Below are 24940 nucleotides of genomic sequence, written 5' to 3' on the forward strand. Positions count from 1 at the left end.
AAGAAAGGAGATGTCAGTGCCCATGCAGCCAGTACACTGCGAATGTCATATTTCAAACCAATATAAATAGCAAATTGTTACATCTCTCTCTTTAGAAGTCAGAAAACACCCCTTTCAGTGTTTACCTCAAAAATACCGCCTATGTAGGCATTTAGACAATTCAGTGACCTGGTCTCTGACACAGAGAGATGCACAGTGGGGAACAGAGATAAAAGCTGGTCTGAAACACCACATGCACATGGTCCTGCACTAGCACCCACCAAAGCACACATCTACTGGTAGCTCCACCCCTGCAGCCTGCAACAGCTGAATGCCTTTTCCTCTGGAAACCTTTCCACGATGCTAATCTACTACAGAAGGAAAATCACTAGAGGAGGACACCCAATAGCTTCCAGCCAGAACACAACACGCCTTCAGCAAGACCTTTGATTTTCACAGGCACACACTGAAGTTGTTCTTCACAACAAAGAACAGCCTGTCTGTTGCATAACTAACCTTAGGCTGCATTAGATAAGTTGTGCCTTCTCACAGATCAACTGACCTTAAATAATGTCCCCAGTGTATTCAGAGCCAATAGGTTTCTCTTTTAGAGCTCAACTGACAGGTCTTCTCCTTCCAGCTATTTCTTCAGAAAGGCACACAAAGAAGGTTTCAAGAGAAATCTCATGCTTACTGTTCCAAGAGCAGCTTTCCAGGCCAAAAATGAAGGCCAAGATCTCAGCTCCAGAGTTGCATCTCCCTTTGAAGGCTTCTTCAGCACTTCACTGCAACAGTACAAGTGAGAGCCTTGGCAGGACAGAACTGGGATTGAAGTGGATGATAACTGGAAAACTCAGTGTATGTTGGGAAAGCTTGCTGCCGTTCTGCCACTGAGTCAAGACAGAAGGGAACAGTCAGCCATGCCGATGAAACACTGCTTTGTATTCTGGATAAGGCAGAACAAAGGTCTGGTGATGAGGAGCTTTCACATGTCATGCAAGGGTCAGCAGCAAAGGCAAATTCCACCATAGCATTTCCGTTTCACCGCCCAACCCATTATATGAGTGAATACAGCAGGATCTTTCATTGCTTATCCAAAAATGGCATTTAACGTAGCTGTGCAGCATCACCCCACTGCCAGATTCCACTCTAGAGGTGGGCTATCAGTCCCTGAACAAATCTGAAGTCACAGGGCACTATGCAATGAGTAGATGAGCTCCTTTAATATCATTTCTACAGTCCACATCCTGGGTGCAAAATAGTGCAGGAGCTCTGCAGCTGCCCCAGAGGTGGAAGCACGCCAGAAGAGATGGAGACAGTGTGAATGTAAGCAAGTCTCAGTACCACTCCTGTCCAGTTGTTTCATTGTCCATGCAGATGTCTGTGCACTCCCTGTGACATTTTAGAAGCAAAATGCCCTGCAAAGCAGGGCCGGATCCCTTTGGTAACACAAGTACCAAAGCAACTACCCAATAAACCCACAGCAAAGGCTGAGGCACTAAAAGCCCATCTGTTTCCTGGTACCACCTTAGCAGTCATACAGACCCCGCTTGAGCACCCGTTTCCTACTTACAAATCAGGGCCCATGGGGCTTCCCTTCTTGCTACGTGTTGCTCCACTCATCCAACTGCTGCTCAGTGATAGTTTTGGCATCAGGGCAGATAGAGCACACACATCCAGTGACTCCCTCTTATCCAATGGAGCACATTAGGGCAGAAGCCTTGGCTCACCTCTGGCAATCAGCCAAACTGGGCTTCATTGATAAGGCTCTGCTTTACAGAAGAGCCACATTATTCCACATTTGGGCCATCATCACCTCTTGCTGTAAGCACAAGACCCCAGACTTGTGAGGGTTGTTCATGCCAGAGGAGGCCCACAGCTGCTGAGGAGCTTTCTAGTAAATTGAGCCGTGATGGCAAAGGAAAGGGCTTGCAGAGCAGTTACAGGAATCTATTCCTCCTGCATTAGTCAGCATACACAAATACATCCTCTTGCTTCATTAAATTTTAATTGGAGTACATATGAATAGGCTTTGCTGGTTACTTAATCAAAGTGGGTCTAAGTACAAGGTGTTCACATGAAAAGCTAGAAAGCAACATCCTTTCTAGCTTTTCTTTCGGATTTTTTAAGCGTCCGTTGTTGATTTCTTCAGGTCAGTTAACATTTTAGGGCTGCTGCAAAGAACCATGAAAAGCAGCCACAAAGTGCAAATAAAGCATTGTGAAGAGAAACAGGACACAGATCATTAACCCTGCATTCCTCTTTAGTATCCAGACAAAAATTAAACACAAAATCCCAGAGCAGATGTTGTATTAGTGAGCTGATCAGTAGTATTAAACACAAGGATGGTTTTGCTGCTGTGTGTGTCATGCATGTTTGGGCTGGACTGGAGTTTCACTATTTTAAGTGTCCTTAGGTACTCTGAAACCACAGCAGATTTGAACCTACAAAAAAATCCTACTCGTAAACTTTGGGATTTCCTCAGTAATAGCATTCTCTGCAACACAGACACTTATTTGTTCACACACGCTTTCCCTGAGCTTAGATAAACTTTGCATGTACTTTCTTGCTGCCTAGAAGAGGAGAACCATCTCCAGAACTCCTTCCTTACTCAAACCACGAGCTGTATGACCAGATTCTCAACTTCCATAAAATCCAGACAGTTGGTACAGTTTGAACCGACTTACAGCACTGTACACTGGCTGAAAATCTACCAGTAAAGCAACTCCAGCTGCAAGAGGCACAGTTGGGGACGGGAGCCCAGTGCCTGACTGTGTGAGAAACAAAAAGCAGCTATGTTGTTCTGCACAGCACTGTTTGCTAAGTAAATCAACAAAAACAACCAAAACCAAACAGACAGAAAAAAAAGAAAAAAAAAAAAAAAGGAACTTCAGCAATTTAAAACCACAACAAAGAACTTACTGGCCTGCTCCTGCACACTTGCTCAAAAGTGTATATATTCTGTACAGTGACAGGTTCTGGCAGCCTGGGACTGACACACTTTCTATGGCAGTGTCCTAATATTAGAAAAATTTGGTCATAAGCTAAAAATGTTACAGAAATAACATAGGATCATAAGTTACGAGCTGAGTCAGAACTTGATCTGCTACTTGACTTTTATACTATTTTATTCTTTTAAAAAAAGCACATCATGCTGTGTTTTTTTTTTTTTTTAAACAGTTCACTGCTGCCATCATTTATGAAGAAGAATGAGCCTTTGTAGAGGAGGAAGAAAGTAATTTAAAATGGCAAAAATCAATCTGCTGGGAAGCAAAGGACGGGGATCCACTCATACACCAGAGCGCTGTGTGTAGTAAGTCCTTCACTAACACCACAACCCCTCTGTGTGCCAGCTCTGGTGGGCAAAGGGCTGTCTCCTGCTCAGGCACATACAAGGAGTCCTCCATCAAAAGCCCAGGGATGTTGATGGGATTGTACACGATAGCAGAGTGCCCTAATTCCCAGGAATCTTGGGCGTGCAATGCAGTCTTCTGCATAAAAGCATTTTATTTGTACTCTGTACTTGTAAATCATTGGTAAATAATTAACAGACAGCATAAGCATGTAACAGAACTGAGTCGCAGGTGTTAGTGATGGAAAACTGCTATAAATGGATATGTCACAGCAATAAGCCGCCTGCTCACCTGTTGGGTGCTGCAGGAATTAAACAATTTAGTTTTCATAAATTAACCCCTGACATCCAGAACCTTACTAGGAAGCCCCTCTATATTCCTCCTCTGTTATTTATGATCATAACTTTTCCTCCTTTCTTAGCCTGAAGAGTCTCTAAATGAAGAACCAATCGATTGCCCCAGGCTCCTGCTTGCTGGGTAGAGCCCGAGGGTCACCCACAAGTCCATTCATCCATCCCAGGGAGGGAAGAAGAGACTGGAGCAAGGAGCCTTACCCCACCATCCTGCTTGGAGCTACCAGACTTGCTGGCTGCAGCAGCAGAAAAGGATTTCTCAAGTCTGAACATACAAACATAGCACAGGAGGAGACCCCCCTTTGTTCCACATCTCCTCTTCAGTTTCTCCCTCCTTCCTGCCACCCCTCACATCCTACAGGCTGTTTCTGCAAACAGCCCAGGAGATAGTCTTTTCCCTACATGTAGCAGGAAGGCAGAGGAGCAGAAATCCTGCTGCCAGGCGTGACACTGCAAAGAACCCAAAACAGCAAAGACATTCAGCATCAAAACATTTCAGCCACAAACACTCAGCTGCTGGAAGGGCAAGAGGCAAAAGCCTGCTAAAATAACAAGGAAAGGGGAAAGCACGAGTCCTTGGAGAAAAGTGGATGAAAGCTACTCAGTCCAAGGCGGTGCACCGAGAGAAGTAAATCATCAGTGTCTCACCATCCTTTGCTGTGGGTCCCTCAGAAAACACACAGATCCTGGTTCATCTGTACCTCTGCCTGGAAACAAAACCCAAAAAGGCCCTTTTCTGACAACAACTTAAAAAGGTTTAAGCTCACTTCACCATGTTTGTTTTGGTTTTGAATACAGTAACATACAAGCATTGAATTCTTGAATTCATTTTTTTCAAAGTACAGCTCCCATAAGCTTAAAAGTAAATGGGAGTGCTTTGCTTCCTGGGGTATGGAACTGGAACATTTTTCTAGCACCTAATAAAACATTGTTTGGTTGATACTAACCATTAAAATATGTGTTTCAAGTCATGTAATGTTCCCTGTGAAATTTGCCTTTTTGCTCCATGAAAAAAAGGGCACTGAAAGGAATCCTGCAGCCATAAGGATCTCACTTAATTCATGGAAGTATCATTTTAAAAGCCTCACAACATGATCAAAGCACTGTTGAGAACAGATGTTCCAGGCTTTACAAATTCCAGCATAAGTATTTTTTATGACATTTATCACTGCTAAATTCTTTCGGCCATTTTTTTTTCCCTGCAAGAAGCATGCAGGCACTTTCCTCCTGAAGGAAGATGTGTTCACATGCAGACTTATCTCCAGACAAACTCTCTCCTCCCAGCATCCCTCCCCATCCATTGTGAAGGAGAGCATGAGGTGTGCCCAGTGGCTATGGTGACAGCCAGACTCCAGTAGCACCAGTTCTGCAGAGCTGGGCATGGTGTTTCCCACCTCACATGGGGAATTTGATGCAGGAATCACTGTGTCACTGTATTACCTAAACTGTGTCTTTCAACCCTTCACACAGACCCTCTCCCAGAAATGTCATCACTGCACTACCCTTACACCAGACTACAGCCTACAAAGCCCTCCATAAGGTCTGTTTTTGTTGACCAAGGCACATACTATCATCATCCCTCAAGATTACATCAGGCCACCACTGTCTCAACAAGCTCTGAGCAGCCTCATCCAACCCTGAAGCTAACTCTGTTTTTAGCCAGGAGCTACAAAGGTCCTTTCTCCCTAAACTGTTGGAGGACTATAGATCTCAGGTGGGAGCCAGACAGAAATGTCCTTGACCACATCCACACCCCAAGAAAACACCTTCCATGGTCCCCCAGCTCCTGTTATGGATGTGGAACCCTGTGCCTGTGCACAGGACCTAGAACAGTGCTTCCCTGGTTGTAGCAGAAAACACTCTCCTAGCTACAAGGCCAGATGCAAGCAGGAGACACTCAAGTAGCTGATGCCTTGGGCACCACCAAACTCAGACAAGCAAAGCCAGAAGGAGCAACAATGGGGAGCTGCAGGTCTGTGCGGGAACCTGTTTGTTCCTGAGAGAGCAGCAACAAGTCCCCATTCCTAGAGGTGATCACGGAGGCAGAGAGCAGATATTTCAATGGTAGTTCAAATCACAGTTAAATTTCCACCGAGAGCAAAGTTCCCAGGAAGTTTGTTTTAGTCAGTTGCTGTGTATTCATATTCCCAGGAGCATCACCAAGCTCTCTGTCGACAGAAAGTCTAAAGAGCATGCAGTGCTAGGCAGTTTCATGAGAGTGAGCTGTGTACCAATGCAAGACACTCAACTACACTAGAATCTGAAACACACAATTTATCTCTGAATAATAACATTGGGTTTTTATCCCACCCTCAAAAAAAAGGATCTGAAACAACCGGCTCCTTTCAAATTCTACATATTCACAGGAGAGGGTGTTTGTGAAGAGGACCCCACAAGCACATCACTTCTCTAATATGTGCCCAGCTTAGTTTCACCTGCTTCCAAGTGCTCCCTTCCCAATTCCTACAACCTGCTTGCACATCCTGTTTCACTATGAACACAAGCTTCTTCCCTGTGGCAGCAGCACTGCCTTCACTTCTCCTCATGGTAAGCTTAGACAACAGTCAAAATGGGAGCAAAAAAACCAGACGAATTTATGGGTCTGAAGGGTGTTGGAAGAGCAAAAGCAAGCAGAGAGAGGTTCTGTAAAAAGGCTCCACCAGCAAAGGAAGCACAAGCAATCACAGCAAGTCTTCCTCTCACCATATACATGTGCTTTTCTTGATGGACCTCTTAGTGTAAGGATTTCTTGTGTTGTTTAAAATTCATTTACTTCTTCATTTACAAGGTACAACTTTTTATTTTAAATACACGTAGAAAATTTGTTGAAAATTAAAATACTCACATGAAATTTTGCCATGCTGGCAACAGGGACCTTCTGTGTGTATGTGCATCAGCAGGGGCATGCACACAAACAGACGTGCATTTACATCTGTGCTCTGTATCTTCTGGAAAAGGATTATTCCCGTAAGTGTCCTCGAAGTGAGAAAAGGAACAGAGGAAGTGTGCAACACTGTCACACAGCCAGGCCATGCTCCTCTGCTCCAGCCTCAGAGACAACCAGCACTGAAATCAAAGTCCATTTTCCTGCAGGTCCCATCCAGTCCCTTCCCTTGTCTGAAGGTACATCATCCCCGCAGCACACGGCTGCATTGACTCCCAGGCTGCAGCCACTGGTGGGGCAAGAGGTTGGGCCACCCCTGGCTTTGTGCTGCTCTGATGACAGTGCCATCAGCCACAGAGGGGGAGGACAGTGTCTTCAGGGTCTGAGATGCAACGAGGGAATCTAGGTCAGCATCAGAATTTAACAGAATTGTTCTGCTGAGTTATTAACGTCACAGTCCTGCTCCAGACCTGAGTTTGTTGCGCTATTTTGCCTTCCCACTCCAAATAAATTTGCTGAGCAATTTTAAGAAACAGAAAAAGGCTGTGACCAATTTTCAGGCCTTCTGATTTAGACATTAAAAAAGAAAAAAAAAGCAACCTACAATGTTTCCCTCTTGTTTTTCTAAATAAAAATAATGTATAGCCCTAACTGGATAATAAATATGCTCAAAAGCTGTCCTTAAGTAAAAGCTTTTGATAACAAATTGCCTGTGCTAACCGCTATTTTACTGTTGAATTTTTTATTGTTGCTTAAGCACTGCAATTATGCTAATAAGCCTGAGAGGATGGTACACTAAAGCATTGAATGTGACAGATATAATACTCAATAAAATGTTAATCTTACCTGAAAATTGGAATCAAACAGCCTTATTAGTATTTATGGATATGGCATCTCCAACATGTTTCTGAAGAGGTATATATATATATGCAATAGATATTTCTAAATATATCCTACTATTTCTCATGCCTCCATACAATTTAATTCCAGGTGGCTATTAGCCCTGCTGCTAATTGCCAGTCCCTTTTGGAATAAGAAAAAAAGAGTGTCGCTTTCTGGGCCAAGTAAAACTCCTGCATGTGGAAGGGCTTTTCCCCTCAGCACCTGAAGGATGGCAGCTGTCCATGGGAATACCTCTCCCCAGTTCATGGCATGGCCACCAGGCTTGTGAGGGTATGGCACCACAAAACAAAGGCACTGCTCTGCCATCCTCAGTTTCCCCTTTTTCCCCATATCTTCTCCTATTATGAGCAAGGCAGGTAAATCCAGAAAAGGGTTATTTACAGGTGCTGGAGAAACAACTTCTGGATTTTAAGATGGGCCTAAAGACAAGTTTATTTATTTTATTTTTAAACTTCTCAGCCGATGCTGACAGGTAACCAGACCCATCTGCTTCACTGCAAGTTACAGCGCTGCTGACTTGGTCTGGCATGGAGGGGTTGCATGACCTTCCACAAGCTGCATTGCTTTTTGCACCATTATTTCACCACCCAGTCCCAGTCTGCTTTCTCAACTGATGGCATACATTTTTTCAGGGAACTCGCTGCCTTTCACCGCATATAGCTTTTTTTTTTTTTTTTTTTTTGGCAAAACCTATGGGTTTCAGTCCCAGCCCCAGAGCACCACTAACATGAACTTCCTGTGGTCAAAGCAAGTGATCTTCAATACCTTCACTTTCTCGTCTATGGAAGGAAGAATAGATAACCTCAGAAGAGCCACATGCTTCTGACAAACTATTTCTATGCAACAGACTGTGTGGCTTTCAAACACTGCAGGTTAATGCCTTAATAGCAGCTGCTGGCTCCCAGTTTCACTCCTCATGCTGTTCCCAGCCACAGGAGTCAATTTTGCTGACAGGACAGCAGAAACACTGACAATCACCATTATATTTCCTGACAGTAAAGCAAGATTCCTGCCACTGGATGCTGCAAGCCTCCTTGGTGGCAAACATTAAGTGGGAGACATCTAGGAACTGTTTCCATGAATAGTCACAGCAAGGAAAATGCAATGAGATTCCCACTGAAATCTGGGATTCTCAAAGCACTCAGAGATCACAGCAAGCAACCCACAGGACACAACTCACAACATACCAGGATGCACTAGGGCTCTCCTAAGCCACTCCTGGAACAGACGCTGGCTTGCGCCGAGCGCAAGGATCGAATGCAAGGATGAGAACGGGATGACTTTGCAGGACAGAGCTTAGAGCAGCTCCACAAAACCTCATTTGCAAGCAAAAGCAAGGAGCACAGCATTAGAGGGGAAAAAATTCAGTTGCAAAATCAAAGAGAACTACTAATTGACTGAGCTGGCACCTTCAAGAGTCAGGAGAAACACCCAAGGATCCTCCACCCCAAGTGAGCCCCAGCACCAGATGCCAAATTTCAGGTGCAGCCACCAAGTTACCCAGGCACAGAGCTGCTAAGTGCTGCAGGACCATAAGGCAGTCACTGCCACAGAGGTGGAAGGACTCACCCCTGCCATGTTAAGTGAGTCTTGTCATTATTTTCAACCCTGCAGGGAAATCTAAATTGAACTTTGGCATATTGTTTTCTTTTGCTAAGCAGCAATGCTTGAATATTAACTCTGGTCCTGACAGGCATATTTATGGAGTATTCTTTGCAAATAATCTTACCCTGACCAGTCCGAAAGGTCAGAATCATAAAAAATAATAACAACAATAAAAGAAGCACAAGGTTGGAAAGCCATCACTGCCATTGGCACAACCACTCAACTTATTAACCGTCCTTGAAACAAGGTGAACTGCAAGGTCTTGGACTTATTTGATTGACTGAGATCAAAAGATCAGGGGGGCACACAGTAAATTGTATCTTTCCATGAATGCATTTTGCTTTCAAGATTTCAACAGATAGTTGCAGGAATTGAAAAGCTCAAGAAGGGGGGGGCAGGGAAGAGAAAAAAAAAACATGTAAAAAGGTGACTTCAGAAAGGCATCCCTTATTTCTCTCTGACACTATCTGCATTTCTTAGAACTATTTGAAAGTTTCTTCCATGTTCCCATACCCCTGGGACACAACAGCTTATCTCTGCTAAGCAGAGGACGATAGTGAACAATAAGACACTAGTGTAACTCCAGGGCAGACCAGTATTTGCTGACACTAAGAATGAAATATAAATAGTACAGAAACCAAAGTCCAACAAGAGGTTGAATTTCAGATGTCCTGTGAGATAGGACAGGTATCTCACTGATCTTCTTCACCAGATCAAGGAAGACGAAGCACCTGAACCCCACCCTTCTCGGTATGATGGCTCAGAGGCTGCCGAGCCCAGGCTCAGTTTGTCATCAGCAGCTCCCAAGGAAGGGAGGAAGAAGCAAGGGAACTAAAGGAGCAGCCATCTTCAGGATATAATTTCAAGACCCAGCTGGTGAGCCAGCATTTTTAAACTCAGGAAAAGCCTGCTGTGTTTGCTGTCAAGGCATGACAAAGAAACACAGTGGAGAACAAGAACAGAATAGAAAGAGAAAAAAAATTAAACTCTCCTCCATTTCATCAGCCCTGGCTCCACTCTCTCTGTGTTCCACATGATATTTGTGTTTTGCTCAGTATATCTGTATTTGTAGCATTGTGTTGCCATGTCACAATAAAACAGATGAGATTGCCCACCTGAGAGTAAATCTCTTACATGGACCACAGAAGAGAACCAAACTCCCAGAAACTTTATACAAAGGAGTCAGAATTGATGCAACCTCCTTTTTTTACCACAAGTTTACGCTGCATGCCAACAACAGAGGATTAAACCTCTTCTTCTCACTGAGCTTACACTTCCCTCCAGAAGAACATCACCATTCAGGTAACAAAGGCACTGAGCGCCAGAGTTAATTGCTGTTGCATCAACTGATCATCAAACCATGCAGCTCATTCTACACAGATACACCGAGTTTTGCCTTTCAAACTATCAGCTTTAATGCAGGAGATCATCACTAATGCCTCAGCTGAGTTTCTCTTGCTGCAACTTAAGTTGATAACTTGTCTTATTTACAGTGGACAGATTTACAGTTTTTTCCCCTTTCTCCATGACAAGTTCATTATTTCCAAAATTTACAAGCTGAGGCACCAGTGCTGCTTGACTTCTCTTTGCCATTCTGCTTCTGCCCAAACCACATTCTTAATCTCTGCATGTGCATTTCTCTTCTTACCCCAAGAGAGCAGGCAGTTGGGTATCACGAGGCTGTTTCAAGAGAAGACGCTCACATCCAAAGGCTGATGCATTCAGGCACACCCAGTTACAAAGTACTCTGAAACACGGAAAAGAAAAGAATTGTCTTCAGTATGGCAGACAGTCCAGTCCAGTAGTAAAGGAAAACCCAACAACTGTGAAGTGGAATTTTTCCTACCCCATTATTTAACATGCAAACAGATCTTCAAAAGCAACATCAATGACTGTAGATACGTCGTGAGCCACCACTCAAACCTGGCCACACTTTCTCTGACAACCACCATAAGGGTTTGATAAATCTCAGTTCTAGGAAAGTGTTTACGGATTTTTCAGAAAGTTCTGCCAACCTATAAGTTATACGCAGCACACATCAAAATAAAATGGCTCCAACTCCAAACATTTATGTACTGTGACAGACAACAAATCTTAATGTTACCACTGACGATTTTATTTACAGTGTCACTGAAACCAACAGAGACAAGACTTCTAGTCTACTCTGAGATTTAAATATGTGTAATTATGGGAGACACGCAGAGGACAAAAGTCAGGCCTTATTAATGGCTGAATAACTTTTGTGTTCAAGATAGTCCTTACCTCCATCTTCAGGATATTCTACCTAGCAAAACAAAATCTTTCTCATGAACCCAAGGGTTTGGTGACAATGTAGAAAGAATAAAGAAAGGATTTACACTGAGTAGTGTTTGGAAACACAGGGGAGAGTTCTGAATATCAAAAACATCCCAAATTTCATGGGAGATAAGTAAAAAGGGAGAGCAGCAATAATACATTTCCCATCCTACTTCTGGAGACTCTCAGAAAAGCAGAGTTAAATGGTAGCAGACAATTTGCCACAACTGCATCTTTCAGTAGTAGATCACCTTTTGCATCTCATCTCATCTAAATTCCTGTCTCCTCTCAGCAGGGTCTTCTCCTGGTCCCAAAGGATCAAGTGGGTTTGTAACAAATACACCTTTTCTGAGGGCTGAAGTCAAGAAACACTCAATTTGCCATCTGCTGTGAAAACAAGATATCTGTTGCACATCTAAGGATGTGCCAATGCAAAAACTCGGGGTCTTCTCTTTCGCATGCATCATCCATCCGACTGTTCCTTTGGCTACTGCACTTTGTTCATCTCCAAGTTTCTACTTGGGATGTTTTTTTTTCCTCTGCAATCCTTCTCAGCTGCCCTGGGCTTTTGCTTTCCTTCATCACTTGCACTCTTACCAATGCCAACACTCACAGCCAGCCAGCCCAACTGCTGTCAGCACAGGAAGGTGACAAACTCCTATTTAACACAGATTTGATAACAGAAGTACTGTTTTCAATGCTAGAGAGGAATACCTGCACCAATAATGTCCTTAAAGCAGCACACAGTAGCTGAGGAGACTAATAAATAAATGCCTCTTAATGAGGACGAAAAACTCAAAACAAACTCAAAATATATGATGGACAAACTACTAAGAGTCTAAATGCATGCTCTTCTTTAAGAGTGAAAGTAGCTCCAAGGACTTCAGCAAGATCATCTGCAGCATCAGACACGTCACCTCCCAAAATATTATTGAGATAAGGATGTTTAGCAAGGGATAGAGATATGAGGAATGCTTCCACCAAGAAAATACACCCATTTCTACAGCTGAATTACAACAGCTGTTGAAAACCATGGAGCAGCATTGAATGGCAGCCCAGGACAGGGAGCCAAGACAACTACCACATGCAATTGAAACTGCCAAGAGATTAAGTTAGGTCAAATGTAATTACACAAATTGGATCCTGGCCAGAGTGCTGGCTGGTTTAAGAAAATTAAAAGAGGTGTTCAAAAGTTTCAGAGATGGAGTCCTCCTCCTGTTAATTATTTGGTGAGTCAGTCACTGAAGTCTCTACTCTGGGAGGCTGTCTGAAAAAGGGGAAAAAATGAGGCATAAACTTGAAAGGCATTAGAAGCGATTAGCAAAAGCCTTTGTTCTCCATGGCAATCCTGGCTGCACCAGTGCGCGAAAGTCTTTCATGTTCATGCTGAAAAGTGGCCTTAGTTCCTTTGATACTTCTGTGAGGAAGCGTTTAAATTTACAAATATCCTGCTGACAGAAGTTACAGACAACAGTCGAGGAACTTCTGCTTAGACCAGCCAGATCATACCCATCTCTCAGGCAGGCAGTACTCCTGCTGAAAGGAGGAATGACAACACGGGCACAGACTCACTGAGACCTGAAGACTCTACTTGCTAGTGGTGTATGAAAGCCAAGTCATGTCAATAAGGAGGTCGCAGCCAGGTGGGACAATGGTCTCCTTGCCTTCATTCAGTTTTCAGAAGATGGGGAGCACGCAAGGCAGGCAATGGTAAGGAGACCAAACAGGACGCTTTGTGGTCTGGCAGCTAAGCATCACTTGGAAAGATTAGATCCTGTTTATGCCTCTGCCATAAACCTTCAGAACGATAAGAGCAAAGTCACATATATCAATTTTTTCCCACATATTTATTGCCTTGCCTTTTCTGGCTAAGATACAGAAAGACCACGTCCAGAAGAGATTAAGATTCTTTGTTCAACCTTTAATTGAGATTTGTACTATAACCATGTACAGTGCTACAAAACATGAAGTGTTCTGAAAAAACAGGCCTTGTAAGTCTCAGTTCTGGCACCTGAAAGAAATAGATGCCTCTGCTACTTCTGCATCTGGAAGTCATCATTAGAGATACACACATTGCTGTCTTTGAAGCAGCTGGATGCGACAGTAAAAGCATTACAGAATTGGAGATTAACCTTTTTGGGTAGCTTATTCAGTGAAATGTTCAGATGATGCACATTAAACAAACCATTTTTTGACTGATGCGGAAAAAATAGGGAGACATGAAATAACTATCTTCTCAACAAGTGCCATACACCAGGCATGTCAAGTGACATGGCTTCCTCTCGCAGTGACAGCAGGTGAACACGCAACTGACGCCTCTGCCATATCGATTTCATGTCGTTTTCCCTTTTTTTTTTTTTTAACTTTTCATAAAACAAGCCAGGAAAAGGCAGAGATTTCACAGCACAGATTGGTGCAATTTGTGCTAATGGCCTAAGTGTAGATGCAAGCAGCAGCTTGCTTCTCTCTGTGTGGAACAGCCAACGGGGACAGTTCTGGTGGTACAACTGCTACCACGGCACACCTTGCCCCAGCAACACCTCCTCCTCCCATGGCTCCACAACAAGCAGGGCAAGAACTAAGAGCACAGGAGAAAGTCTCTGCTGTCTTGCCATTCTGTGCAAAATCCAGGGGCAAATGTGGAAAATGTGAAAATGGGGAAATGTGGAAAAATGTTGCAGTCTGCACTGACCACACACAAGTTGCTGGTCTTCCAAAGAGAGTCAAGTGTTCTTCCAGGTAGCAAAACCACAAATGTCCTAAATTCCTCATCCCTGGCAATCCTATGACAAGGCAATTGTTCCCTTGGAGTCCTCAGGCACCCGCAGATTTCTAAATAGGAGCAAACCAGCATGGCAATTCTTCCCATTCTTCCCAAACACCTTCCAACCAGTCTCCACTGAAGCCACTTCCACTGGAAAAACCCATAAAAAGAGGTTTTGACAACAGTAGAGATCTAGTATAGGAAACCAGAGCCAAAAGGGTACAAGTCAGAGAAGATTGTAAGCAGCAGGTATTGTAATGCTTTCTGAGTTTAAATTACTCATGAAGGTCAACACAGAGCATGTATTTACCTCCAGGTCTGTATATGCCCCAGGCTGCCCGCACCGACAGTGCTGAGATGAAGGTAGCACTTCACCCGTGCTGGGTCTCTGCAGCAGAGCCCCCTGGCAGCTCCTGGCCCTGAGCATCCTCATTAGCAACAGGTGGAGGGGACACCTGACAACAGTGTCATTGTCATTGCCCTGAACAGCACAGGCCTCAGCCCTTCTCCTCTAGCCAGGGTGAAAAGCTGGGCAGCGCATTCCCGTTGCAAGGAGCACCGACTCCACTCCTCGAGGAACGCCAGGGCCACTGCATCACCAGTGCCACGTGTAGGCACCACTGCAAGTCAAGGGAAAGCACAGGGCTGATTCTATACACACTACAAAGAACAGACTTTTCAGCATAATGAGCACACTGGGCCAACCCACAAAGCTGAGGCCGAGTAAACCAGGGTAGCGTGCAGGGGGACATCCCCCTGAGGCAGCAGTGGTGATTAACTGACAGAGATAATGGCCTCCAGTACCTGAAATGAAGTACAAGGAAATGGCACAGAAAGGACTAATGCCAAGTGGCAACAAAGACAGAGTCAGGGCTGTTGTTCAAATAAGATATTTTTTTTTGCCTAGGTTACTCAGTATTAAAAAAAGAAGTTTCCACATGCAGGGACATCCTGCTCACTGTATTAAATTAAAGGGATGATTCAAGAGGGAACAGCTTTTGGTAGACTGGGGGGGGGGGGGGAAATCAATTTCAGGTTGCTATGGACAACTGGGCTGTCTCCTGTAAAATAGAATCCGATTCAGCTCTACGAACCTGAACGCAAAACATTCCCTCAAATACAACATACACAGGCTCACTAAATTAATGAATACAATAAAATACAGACTTGTGTCATCTCCCAGGATTTTTGGCTGAATGAACAACATGCTCAAACTTGCTAATTACTGTGAAATACAGGACTGGAGTTTGGGTCAGCAATGGCTTTCTGACTGCCAGTCCAACACCAACTGCTGCCTTGGCTATTTAATGGCCAAATAAACCAGAGCAGTGCTCACTCACCTTGCTCTGGGCCCTTTCATGTGCTCTGGGCTTTCAGCGGGATCTAAAACTATGTTCTGCTGATCCAGGCTCCTGCAGATCTCAGCCAAAAGGGACAGCAAAAGCTCAGCCTAAGGCTTACAAGCATGTCCTAGCTGATACTGGACAGAGGTAGTTTTAACCTGCCCATGATCCGTGAATAGCCTGAATAGAAACAACATTTCCATTTGAGCAGCTGACCTGTGGTCACAGCTGCCAGTAGGAACCTCTCATGGACAGACCACTGGGGACAACATGGTGGCCACAGTCAAAGAGGTGTCCTCTCCTCATACCTTGCACTGGAATAATTTCAAGTAGGTTTTAAGCACTATACCCACTCCCTGCAGAAAGGAAAAGATGTCTAGGCACACCACGCATGGACATCACCTCCATTCCTGTGGGACCTTCTCCTCCAGCACTCCATCCATCAGCAGCCCAGAGCACTCAGACCCTCTCTGCAAAGCACAGATCCCTCAGTCCTTGCACCCTGGGAGCCTCCTATGTGTGAGTTAATCCCTGCAGTCCTCAGGTGCCATGGGAAACTGTGAGAGACATTTAAGAAAGCAGAGGCACGATTTGGCACAGATCAGAGCCACCGGCCAGGAGCAACATTAGGCTTTTCCTGGGTTGAAAGTGGAAAAAAAACGAAATCAAGGTGGGGAGAGTTGATGCCCCATGAAATAAGTGAATCATAGAATGGTTTGGGCTGGAAGGGACCTTAAAGACCATCTAGTTCCAACCCCCCCTTGCCACGGGCAGGGACACCTCCCACTAGACCAGGTTGCTCAGAATCAGGCAAGGGATGCCTCTGCTGAATGTGTGCAAGCACCCACTGCAGTACAGCCTCCAGTTCCACTCCAGGCTGCAGCCACACAGCTAGTCATGTTCTGTAGTCACACTGAGCTCAGCACCAAGCATGAAGCATCCTTCTGCATCACTGACTGACACAGGGGACAGACATCAGGTCATCACAGCAGCCTGTTGAGAAAATGAGGGGTAAGAGCTGGATGCTGAACTCCAAAACCCTGATCAGACAATCTGGAGTAGAGATAAGGCATTGGATTCTATACCCTCCACAACAGCTGTTAAGAAATCAAACAAATCCATCTAGATCAATCTTACCATCAAGGCTAGAGGAAACATCCCCATCCCACGACAGTGTAAGTCTTAATTTTATGGAGCAGTTGATGATTTTCCAATGAAACGTACCATCAAAATGTAAGATTTTATTAGCAAAATCAATGATGTGTGCAGAGACAGTCCCTCATGTGTCTTAAAAAAAAAAACACAACTATGAATAAACCTGACAGCAATAAAGAACATTGTGCAATTATTCAGCTGTTTTACAGGATTCTCTAATAATGACAGCCCATACTTCTGGTAAGACACCTTAAGGCAGTACCACAAAAAAAACATATAAAAGGAACAGAAGAACAGCATTCCCCTATACTTAAAGGGTGTAAACATGGTGCCTGCTTTGTGTTTATTGAATTACATTTCTTTTCCCAACAAGAAGATAACATCCTGGAAACAAAACCACCCAAACATTTACAGAAATATTTACCTGTCTCTTTCTCCTTCTCCACCAGTCCCAGTGCTTCATTGCATTAGAAAAGCAACCAGTGGAAATTTACTCCCATTTAAACCAAGCAAAAATGGAAGCAAGATAGAGAGGCTGTGACCTTTCAGCACCCACAAAACTCAGGATGGTCCTTAACCACGCACACAGGTCAGATATCTGCAACATACAAGAGGCTTCTGCAAGCAATACACCCACTGGGGACACAGGAGTGGAGCCCTGACACCCATTTCTCCCACCAAGCTCACTGGTTTACCAAGATAGCAGCCATAATGACCAACCTGCAGCCAGGGCTCTGTGGCCACCTGAGTGCAGCTGCCCTCCAACATTTCATCCAGCAGCAGCTCTGGAGCTGGATGGTTGGGGCAGGTGGATCTCCCCATCTTCAGAAGAAAGCCAGACATGCACAGGAACCTGACTGCATGTCCAGCACCCCAAGCATTCACTTCCCACAGGATGCTATGAGTGTACCCAATCCTACCAGCTTGCCAGTCTCCTGTTCTCAGCTGGCAACCATCATCCACATCAATACCTTCATAAAGAATTCACACAGTAAAAACATCAACTAACTCCAAATCTAATATTCACAACCCACTGTTCAACTTTTCGTGGAGTTCTGGCTAATGCACCAGGAGCACCATTACGTCTCATTTATAGCAAAATGCTCGATAATGCACTTAAGTGAAACGGTGTTAAAAAACAAGACCTGGCAGTTCTACCCCAAACATTTTGCCTAGCACCCATAGCTACCTTTTCACAGAGCCTAAGGTCCACTCTCTACTCCACCTGGTCTGAAACAACCTCCGGATGCATGTGGGGATGGATGAGGAAAGAGTAACAAGAATACTCAACAGATGTTTCCATTAGCATAGATTTGCCATTCATTTCTCTTTCTTCTGCCATCAAACTCATTTATTACCCTCACTGGATAATTTACAGTGCTGGTTGCAAAGTACAGTCTCTAAGAACAGAGACAGCAAACACTTGATAATGTAGAAGTTCAAAGAGCTGAGCCATGCATGACCTGCAAGCAGATTGTTGCTATTTCCTCGCACGTATAAAAGGGCTTTGCCTCCATGCAATGCTGGATCCTGTCATCATGAAACACTCTCCTCTTACAACATGGCCCAGAGGAGCTACTATTTTGGGTCCTAATAACGTGCTTGGTTTTACAGGAAAGCAAGAAGGCAAGTTACATGGAACAACCCAGCTGTCAACTAGAGAAACAGATGGGATCTTCACAAAGCTACACAGATTGCCTTAGTCAAGTGCTGTCACAGCCCATCCTCAAGATGGGAAAGCACGGTACAGGAGCTAGATGAAAGGAGCTTGTGAAATTAAGTAGCATCATCACCTCCACAAGGCCTGTGAAGAAACAATAGGGAACTGCTTTCCAGGCACTCTGATCCCAAAGCAGTAAAACATGACTCAAAGTTGTCAGGTTGCTTTTTCCCTTGCTAGAAAAGCCTTTTGGCTGAGTGACAATTGCCCAATTCTCCCACCTGTTTGGTGCTCATGAAACACAGAAAGCATCCACAGAAGCACAAGTGGTCTTGGTAAAGCTCTCCCTTTCGAAATAAGCACAAACAGGGCTGGCTGGAGGTGTCCCTGCTAACGTGGGCCCAGGTGCTGGCAAGCAGGCAGGTTGCCCATGTGCAGGCAGCGCCATGATCACCCCACTGTGGCTTCCAGTTCACAATTTGGCTTCCAAACAATCTAGGAAACCACAACACCTGCCATGGCAGTTCAGCTCCCGTGTCACTGCAGAAGGTGCCTTCGCACACCATGAATCAGTGGCACATGAGGAGAGATGATGGACTGGCCTGACCTTCCTCATTCGAGTTCTGAAGAGGGTGCTATGCCCAAGCTAACAAATCCATTTTGGAAACTCAGGCCCATATCTAATAGATAGAGGACCTGTGCTTTGTACTTCCAGTCAAAGCCCAGATCAGAGCACCTCAAGCAAGCCATTCACACCCACAGTTATTCAAACAACAAAGGCTGAAGCCAGATCATGAATGAAGCAACAGGATCGATTGTCTTATCTACCCTCCACCTCCCACTAACTGGAAGATGCTATTCAGGGAAAATATAATTTAAAGGCGGAGGCTAACAATGAATCAGATTGATCTTTAGATGAAGAAAATAGATGTAATTGTAGTCTACCTGCCTGCAATTTGCCAAGTGAAAGAGAGTTTCAGGCCAATCAGGCCTCCTCTTCCCTTCCTCATCCCAGCCCCTTTCCCTCTTCTGTCCCCCACCAAAGCAAGAAAAAACCCTTACAGAGAAGAAATTCCTTTACACAAGACAATTAAGTGTTGCTCAGAGCCAGCTCAATGCTAGCTTTCCTCTCCCTGCTAAACAGTACAGAGCCTGAATTAATGGATGTACGGAGGGTCCACTTTCCAGGGAAAAGCAAATTCCGAGTTTGCAGCTGGGAGGAATGCATCGTATGTCTGGTATTCACGCTGCGCCCTCTTTTCCTCTTTCTTTTTTTGGCCGTATAAGGAGCTGAGCACAGCAGGCTGGGCCAGAGAGCACAGTGCTGCGTGTTCAGCACCGTTAGCCTTCCGACTTTGTTTGTCTTTACTGGAAATCCAATAAATCCATCCAGGAAAAAAACTAGTGCATATGCCATGGAGTGTCAGGCTCAGACATCACAGTCTTGAGATGCAGGATAAAAAGAGAAGCAAACTGAACAAGATCAGCCCAGCGAGTGCTCCTGCAGAGCTGCAAGCACATGTACACTGCGCAATAATTTCCTTCATTACATTGCAGGGAAGGGGGTTGATAACTCAAAAACTAGAGACTACTGCAGCTCCAGTCCTAAAGGGTTGTTTCCCAGGTTTGCAGCACTCAAGTCATACCTGCACAGAAAATAAAGGACAACCTGGCCTTCAGCACATGCACCTGGGGCTGGATGTGCCCTTAGCCACAGAGAAACAGGTCCTCTCTAACACACACAGGTTATAAACAGGAATGTGGGACTGCACTTTAGAGATGTAAATTGCTGGGAATTTTTCCTAGAGTCCTGACAATCTCTAAGTTTGAGTCTATTGCAGCAATTTCAGCGGCAGACTGGGATTTCCATATCCCCAATGCAATTACAATATTACATCCTAAAAAATAAAACCTTTTTGCCATTACTGCTTCTTCTGTAAACAACAGACTGTTCCGGTGGGCACCCAGGGCGCTGCATGAGCAAAAAGGAGAGAAGACACACAGCACACTACATTCCCTTTACGGAGACTGACGGGAGCTGCCCCACAGGAGGACAGCGGCAGCCATCAGAGCCCCTCATGCTCAGCCCCAGGACCACAGGGCAGGGCAGAAGCTCACAAGCAACCCAAACCCACACAACCATCCTGTCCTCCCACCTCTGCCAAGCACGTGAAGTTCCATCTCCTCCCCAGCACTAACACCTCTAAGCTGCAGCTCCCCATTGCCACCCTCTCTTTGGAGGTCCCCTCCCAGCCCCTGCAGCTGCCTGCTCCCGACCCTCCACCTGCACAGAGCTGCCTGCACAAAGGAACAGGAAGGACAGCAGCCAGAAACCTCTTCATGACATCCAAAAACAGTCTTCAGCCTTCACCTGTTGTATCCCAGACGGAGTCAGGGATGCTTTGAAAAACCGAGTGAAGTGACTTGGATGAAGACACATAGCTGAAACTCGACTGGGGGAAGGGAAAGTTTCTAGCCTCATTAATAACAGCCTGAAATTAAAAGCAGAGCTTGTAGTACAGCTGCAATTTCAGCTACCCCGCTGCTTGTGTTAACAGTGTGGCTTTACTATGGTCAGGGATTAAAAACAGCTTCAACAATTAAAGGAGGGAATAGAAAAAAAATAATGACTGCACGAAAGAACCACCAACAACAAAAATCAGTAAAATAAAAAATTCCTGCGGGCTGGAATTATTAGCATGAGTGAACGCTTCCTTCCCCGCTGCCAACAAGCCCACACATGTTCCCTGCCAAGTGTATCTGTCCCCCACCTTTGGGAAACCACCCACTGCCCTGTGTCTCAGCACCAGCCACTGTCAGTATCCCCAGAGATGTCACCTCCTGCCCAGAGCAGGTGCTCTGCAATCACCTTGCTTTAAGCAGACAGCTTGGAAACCTTCCTTACTCTTGCTGTCTAAATGCTACAGCATAAGAACAAAGAGAGAAAGAAAAAAGTCTTGCAATAAATGACTAGTATGCCTGGAACTTCTCAGGAGGCACCGCTCCTCACCGAGCAGCCAGAGGAGCAGGAAGGGAGAGAGGTGGGGTAGATCAGCAGACCCAGACAGTTGCTCACAAGAGTGGAGAAGAAACATGCCTGTGTCTCTTGGAGGTGAGCTGGTTGCTTAAAGGTTCCTGAAAGCAGTCACCCTGCATTCCCCAGCACCTGCCCACAGCAGCCCTGACACCAGCCACAATGAGCTGCCAGTGGGAAGTCTCAGTTTGTCATGTCTCAGTACAACAGTTGATGCCTCTGAGGGCTTGGTCAATAACGCTGAGAGAGAACCTACTCTCTCTTCTTTATAAGAATTAAAAGCAATATGTTCATGAGAAAGAGGAAAACTATCTCCCTTATCCTCTTCCACCACTTTTGTGATAAGAGCATTCCGTGGAGATATCACCATTAGGACAATCACCTACATTCACTGCAAAGCTACTAAGGACCAGAAGTCCCTTAAGGGCCAAAAACATCACAGACCAAGCTCAAACTTTTTCTCAACAGTGTTTCTGCTCTCTGCCCTCAACAGGTTTGCAGCCCAGTTGACTAGAAATTTTGGAGTTTGGGATTTTTTTACTTCTTTTATTTCACTAATAAAATGGTGCCTTTGCCTTTGAACAACAAAAGAAAGTGAGCGCAGTCACAGCAATGCAGGAAGGCGAAAGTTTTCTTTCAGCCACACCTACAGCTCTTTCACCACTGCAGAAGGTTTGGCTTTCAAAATCATCCCAAATGTGGCCCATCAACCAAAGTCCCTGCCTTTGCACTATGTGGATACTAACACAATAACCACAGGACACTTGCAGAGATATGCTCTGGGCAAATTCCTGCAGCTACCACAGAGCTTCAATGCTCCAGAGCCAACCTCCCAACACAGTTGTGGTCATCCTTACCCAAGACAACAGACCCACATTCCTCCAGTGTTTCCCATGGGGACACACTGGACAAATTTGGCCCTCACAGCTGCTGCAAATCAGCAGTAAAAGCAATGCTAGGAACACCCAACAGATCTGAGCCCCATTCCTGCTCTGGGACAGATGCAGAATCATTTTCCATAGGGACTGAAGTCACATCCCTGTCAAGGGAGCTGTTAGTTGACAGAAAAAGTCTTTGCCATTTTTGGAGACAGAACAGTGGATTCAGGAAAATTCTTGCTGCAACGAAAGACGATGATGCCCAACCAATCCACTGTTATGTGACAATGCACGGGTCCAGACATCTGCCCTCAAAAACCAGCCAAAAGCATTTTACACTGTTTGCTTTCATAAGCCCAGAAACTCCAAGCCAGGCTTTGCAAACTCTTTGAAATTCCCTTCACTGTAGGGTATGAAGAGCTTCAACAGAACTGTACTTGAAGCTTTGTCTGCAAAAATATCACACAGTTAAGGTAGCAAGTCCCCAAGCAGCCACACAGCTGTCTGCACCATGTCCAAGGCTGGTTTGGTACCATACAAAAAGCAAAACCTCCATTCTTTTTACCCAGAAGTCTCCAGTATTTCAAAAACATTTAAATTAAAACTAACAAATCCCACAATACACTTTCTCAGATACCAGATCGCTTTCTAAATACCAAGGTGACTGTAATCAAAAATCACCGTGGCTTAACAAATTTCAGTGAAGCAACTTCTCGGTGGTTTCAGTTAAAGGGCTTTGCTTCGCCTTTTCAGCAGGCTGGGAGAACACATGGCCATGGCAACTGCTCAGCTGTGAGAACAAACCAACTCACAGCCCCACCACAGAAAGCACCATCCCCACTCTGAAGACAGAAGAAATGGAAGTTCTCATGAACTACAACAGCTCTTGAGTTTCCATTAGAGAGTTATTGGAATTTATTGGGTTAAATACGCTAATATATCAAAACCACCAAGGATTTAAACTTTGTACCTATACAATGCAAGCCCTGAGATCCTGTCCTCCCATTGATAAAGTACCTTTGTATTAATGGGGCTTAGAATGGATTTTAACCATTAGCTGAGAACTTTCCTCAGTAAAAGGGGGTCATCAGGCACATTCATAAGAGCAACTGCCTCTTCTTCCAGAATTTGGAAGGTTTTGTTTGAGCCAACACTGGAGAGAGGACTTCATCAGAAAAGCACCCAGTGTCACTGCTGGTCTTGGCAAGATTGGATTTACTACAGCAAGGACTAGAAAGAAGATCTGCCTAGTCTGGAGGCCAGAAGTCCAAGAGGCAAGCCAAAAAGTAACTCATTCCGTTTCCTAACAAACTGTGTTTTCAGCTGGAAGTCGCTTGGCAGCTTTCCTACCAGAGGATGCTGCAGGTCAAGACAAGGGTTCATTCCCGGCCAGGCCGAGTAGGGACATGAAACACAAGAACAGATAGTGTTTTGCAAACAGGGCCTGGAACACCAGGAGGATTGCATCTGCTGGGCAGTAAGGGATGCTGACAGGGCTGACGGGCTCCAGGAAGCATCAACCTGCCTGAGAGCAAGGATGGGGTAAGCACTAAGGCACACAAAGGAGTGGCCAAGGCAAGTCTTCAGGCAACCAGCTGCACCACACCAGCCTCACGAACACCTTTGGTTTCTTGTTTGTGTGAAAAATCAAACATAATGGCATTCTATCAGAAAAATGTCACTTAAACTCCTTATTAAAGGTAATTTCCTCCCCCACCCCTTTTCACCAGCAACACTCCAGCATTCATCACATGATCCTGTTACTTCCAGGCAAAACATTAGTCTTCTTACAAAGAACCTATATATTAGCACCGCCTACTGTTATAACCATAAAAAGTTCTACCAAAAAATCAATTCAGAAGCACAGTGTCCCATCCACCTGAATAGGAATTTATCTTAGATAAGCCTCATACACAGGGAAACCCATAAGTGCTCGGGGAACAATGCTCTTATGAGGAAAAGATGCAGCAGTAACCACATTACTTTTTCCCTTCTAGGCAGTAGCTTTCCACTTAAATTTTATACAGTGCACCTGCTTATTATTCTTATTACATGATATTCCATTCAAATCCATACTGCAAGCATCCCACTCATCATAAAGAGACTTCAGGAAGGCAAAAAAAATACATTAAAGGAAAGCAATCTATAGTAGCACATTACACCACACCAATTTCAAGCAGGCTGTCATTCTGATCACACCAGACGGCATTTCGACTCCAACAGTATCCTTCAGCGAAACATCCCTGTTACAGCATTATTCTTGCTATATGGAGTCCTTTTGAAATGAATGGTACAAATTCTCTTAGTCTTTTGAAAAGGACTGTGTTGTTCAGAGTGCTTTAACTTTTCACACCATCCTTTCCAATAGTTTGCAAAGCAGTAAGGCCAAAACAGGCCGTTCTTTAAAGCAAGAATTAAAAATAAATAAATCAGCACTTTCCTTGGGAAGGAACTACAGAACAGGGCTGTGAATCTCAACTCAAGAGAGCCTTATGTGTCATTCCAGATATAGGTCAACTCAGAAAATCACTTAAGTACATGATTAACTGTAATATGTGTTTAAGTTGCTTTGACTTCCGTAGGACTTAAGCATATACTTATGTTCTTTCCTGTACAGAAATACTCTTAAACCAGATCCTGTTTTGTAGGGTTGCTGCACACAAACATACACACACACACACAAACACACACACACAAACACACACACACAAACACACACACACAAACACACACA

General features: G+C 44.6%; 1 protein-coding gene across 6 annotated transcripts in view; it reads right to left on the reverse strand.

The window, feature by feature from the left end:
* Positions 1-24940, reverse strand: part of LPP (LIM domain containing preferred translocation partner in lipoma) — a 328422-nt gene that overhangs the window by 253855 nt on the left and 49627 nt on the right. For 5 of the 6 annotated variants that reach the window (XR_003528319.1, XM_027647152.1, XM_027647153.1 and 2 more), the window contains one exon: positions 10726-10824. The gene's annotated coding sequence lies outside the window, so the exon portion shown is untranslated. Of the gene's footprint in view, positions 1-10725; positions 10825-17058; positions 17150-24940 lie in introns of those variants that run through there. The other variant, XM_027647154.1, reaches the window with a different exon arrangement.

Source organism: Corapipo altera, unplaced genomic scaffold (assembly GCF_003945725.1).
Source record: "Corapipo altera isolate COAL_440 unplaced genomic scaffold, ASM394572v1 113, whole genome shotgun sequence".
Lineage (NCBI taxonomy): Eukaryota > Metazoa > Chordata > Aves > Passeriformes > Pipridae > Corapipo > Corapipo altera.